Raw genomic sequence first — 4,171 nt, 5'->3', positions numbered from 1 at the left:
CCCAACAAATGGTTATTTGAAGAACTTGTTGGATTAAGCTTAAAAGAAACTTTTGATCCCTTGTCAATGCAATCATAACCTTTGGGCTTCCATGCCCTTTCAAAGCAAGAATTTGAAATAACATTTTGAGAATGCAAGGTTGAAGATGATCCTTTTAAAGTTTTGATCTTACACAAAAGCTCACTTTCTTGACATTGAAGATCATGACATTTATCTACAACATTAACCTCCCCTTCATATTTGTCAAATGAATTGGGTGTGGGATTAAAGATATTCAACTTCACCTTCATGTGGCCAAATGAGATCTTCATTATCCCCATCCTACAATTGATGTTGGTATTAGTGGTTGCCAAAAAAGGATGGCCAAGGATAACGGGAATTTAGCTTTTAGGATTGGGGACCGGTTCCATGTCAATGACAATGAAATCAACGGGGAAGAAGAATTTATCAATCTTAATTAATATATTCTTAATTATACCCTAGGCTTCTTAATGGATCGGTCGACAAGTTGTAAAACTACCGACGTTGGTTTCAATTCACCTAAGCCCAATTTGACATAAACTGAGTATGGAAGAAATTTAACACTTGCTCTTAAGTCAAGAAATGCCCGATTAATGATATGATCACCAATAATGCATGAAGTAGTAAGTGAACCGGGGTCCTTAAACTTTGGTAAAGTGTTATATTGCAAAATTGAGCTTACTTGCTTGGTCAAAACCACTTGTGTTAGTGTTTGGCTCTTGTTCTTCCGCTTTTGGGTGCACAAGTCTTTCAAGAATTTGGCATAAGCCGGAATTTGCTTGATTGCATCCAAAAGTGGAAGATTAACTTTCATTTGCCTAAACATTTCCATGATTTCATTAGTTTTTGCCTTTTGCTTATCTTTTGAAATAGATCCTTTTAAGCCATCCGGAAATGGAACTTTTGGCTCGAACACTTTTTCAGAATTTTTCTTTGAAGTCTCTTCAACACAAGAAGTTTTCAAATCATTTTTCAACAAAATCTGTTTAAACTCATTTTTCGGCAAATCTTTCTTCAAATCATTTTCAAAATCATTTTCAAATCACATTTTGAATTTTTCTCATTCACAAGATCATGTATATGCAATGAAGAAGGAATGGGATATGAAATGGGACGGGTGACAACTTGAGGTTGCACCGGTTCACTCTCTTCATTGTACTTTTCGACTTGATTGTCCACAATCCTACCACTCCGCAAGGTAGTTACCGCATTAACATGCTCAATGGTGTGGCCTTCTGATGAGGAATGGGTTTCCACAACACATTGTTGCTTAGGTGGGGCATTTATAGGCATTTTTCCTTTCTCTCTTGCATTAAGAGTGCTTGCTATTTGCCCTACTTGGGTTTCTAGCTTCGCAATAGTGTGTTAGCCTCAAGAGTGCCCAAAACATTCAAAACTTTTTCATCAAAGGTGGGACTTTTAGTATTTCCTTGGGAATAAGATTGGTTGGGAAAATGAGAGTTAGCAAATTGATTCCTTTGTGATTGGTAAGTTCTATAACCTTGTAATCCTTGGTTTTGAAATGGAGGTGGAATGTACTTCCCTTGAAAACCGCCTTGGGAAGGGTTTGAGCCCTCTCCTTGGTTTTTCCAAGAGAAATTCGAATGATTTCTCCAACTTGGATTATAATGAGTACCATAAGGATTGTTCCCTTGGTTCACAAAAGCTGCATTGACTTGTTCATTAGGTTCATTTTGCACTTGTCCATGAGGACAGTGAGAAGTAAAATGAAGAACACTAGAACAAGTCATACATGTTTCATTTGATATACGATGAGAATGGTTAGGGAAGGAAGATACTTGGTTTGTTGAGTTTTGGTTAATAAAAAATTGATCAAACCTTTGAGATAAAGACTTCATTTCGACGACTATTTCATTTGAATGGTTGACTTGATGTAAGCCAACACTCTTCCTACCTTGTGAATTTCTACTATTCTTGGGTGATAATGTTCTATGCAAAGAATTTTTACTTATGCTTTCATAAAGATGCCACACGTCATCCTTATGCCTATCAATGTATAAGCCACCCATGGAAGCATCAACCATGCCTTTGTAATTGTCCGATAAGCTCTCAAAGAAATATTAAACTAATTGCCATTTGGGTATGTCATGATGTGGACACTTCCTAAGCAATTCATTAAAGCGTTCCCATGCCTCACGAAACGTTTCTCCATCCCCATGTGAAAATTCTCGAATTGAGGTTCTCATAGCATTGGTCTTAGAAACCAGATAGTACTTCTTCAAGAACTCTTGTTGCATTTCTGCTCAAGAAGTGATTGAAAAAAGCGTAAGATTGTTAAACCAATACTTTGCCTTGTCTTTTAAGGTGAATGGAAAAAGTTTGAGTCTTAAGACCTCTTCCAGCATGTCCGTATATTTTACGGTGGAACATACTTCTAGAAACTCATCCAAATGCTTGTAAGGTTCTTCACTTGGAAGTCCATGATAATTAGGAAGCATTTGAATGGTTTGTGGCTTAATTTCAAAGTGATGTGCTCTAAATGGTGGCAATTGAATGCATGTGGGTACATTGTATTCATTAGGCACATAGTGATCTCTTAAAGTAAGTAGAGGATTAGCAATTTGAGGTGCAACATGGGCACCTTGATCTTGATTTCCTTGAATGATAGGAGGTTGTAGAGCATACATTGGCCTTGGCATTCCAAATGGAACTTGGCTTTGTTGTTATAGTGGTTGGTGAATGAATAGCCTAGGCATGTCTAATAGTGCTTGCATATTCTCATGATGAATATTTGGATGAAGGATACCTTGTTGGTCTATGTGACCAAGGTCCTCTACATGCTCTTCATTATGGCCTTCCATTGATGTAATAGATCGGGTAGACTAGAACTTCCTCTTCCCCTAAGATTTCTAACTACGGATTCAAGATGCAAATCAAAAGGGATAAAACTTGGTCTTAGTGATCTACGACCATGCATGCACAATGTAAAAACACATAAACATAATGAGAGAACAAACACTTTGACTTCACAACAATTCAATGAAACTTCCTCCACAAACACTTAACCCATACTCATATGCTTTAATAATAATGATGCAAAGAACAATTAAAAATGCCTCCACGCGGGCTCACGATTTATCTAAGAAATTAAAAACAAGCCTCCACGCGGGCTGACGATTTAACTAAGGGATTGAGTAAGGAAAGTCTCACAAAGGTCCTTTAGCACTTCAACTCTAAATTTATAGCTTAGCTTAGCAATTTTTTTTAAATTTTAAACATTTTTCCATGCTTGCTTAGCTCCTTTGCTTGAATGCTCCTTTGCTTGCCTCCTAGCTCAATGTTCCTTGTCAAAGATGAACAAACACAATAAGTAACAAAAAGAAAAATAAAAATAAAGTAAAGACACGATCAAAAGAGTACTAATTCGTAATGAATTCCACAAATACGACGTTGCCTAATCCCCGGCAACGGCGCCTAAAACTATAGTCGACATCCTACCATAAGCTTAAGAGTGTGCATTAAGGTGAGGGCCAAGTTTTACATTTATAGAAGTCACTACTACCTTCACTAAAAATATAGTTAGGGTGAGTAGGGATCGTCCCAAGGGATTGGAGTCGAATTTGGTTGTGGAATCACTATTAGGGTTAGTAGGTCGAGTGATCAAACAAATAATTGGTTGGTTGATTAAACTAGAGAGCAAATTAAACTAAGTAATTGAATGCAATAAAGAGTAAGTAAGAGAGAAAGAGATCTTGGGGTTTTGAGGTCACCACCAAGCAATGCTTTTCTACAATCTTAACTAGTGACTAATGAGGGAAATGTGTGTTGCAATATTGATGTGTGTATGTATTTGGTTGATTCAATTAGCAAGGGTGACCAATTAAGCATACATTGTCTAATCAACATGTGAAAAGCACAATATATCTAGCAATTAAGTATATATTGTCTAAATAGCATATGAAAAACACAATATATCTAGCAAGTCATTAATCATTTCATCAAGCTCACAAGCCAAATACACCACAAGGTTAGAGACATATGCTACTTGCATTTAAAAGTATGGAACATCAAACAACAAGTATGGATTGTCCTCACATCTAACAACTATACTACCACTACACTACAATTAAGCTAATGACATGAAATTAAACTAATTAAGCTAAGGGAGAGGCACAATCCATCAAGAAAT

General features: G+C 36.6%; 1 pseudogene; it reads left to right on the top strand.

The window, feature by feature from the left end:
* Positions 1–2,124: 2,124 nt before the first annotated feature.
* On the top strand, positions 2,125–2,223 carry LOC132275623 (small nucleolar RNA R71; annotated as a pseudogene).
* Positions 2,224–4,171: the final 1,948 nt, after the last annotated feature.

The sequence above is a fragment of the Cornus florida genome, unplaced genomic scaffold (genome assembly GCF_030987335.1).
Source record: "Cornus florida cultivar Cherokee Brave unplaced genomic scaffold, ASM3098733v1 CherokeeBrave_3.0.0_Hap2_Chr09, whole genome shotgun sequence".
NCBI classification, from domain to species: Eukaryota; Viridiplantae; Streptophyta; class Magnoliopsida; order Cornales; family Cornaceae; genus Cornus; species Cornus florida.
This window is presented reverse-complemented; position numbering and strand designations above follow the sequence as displayed.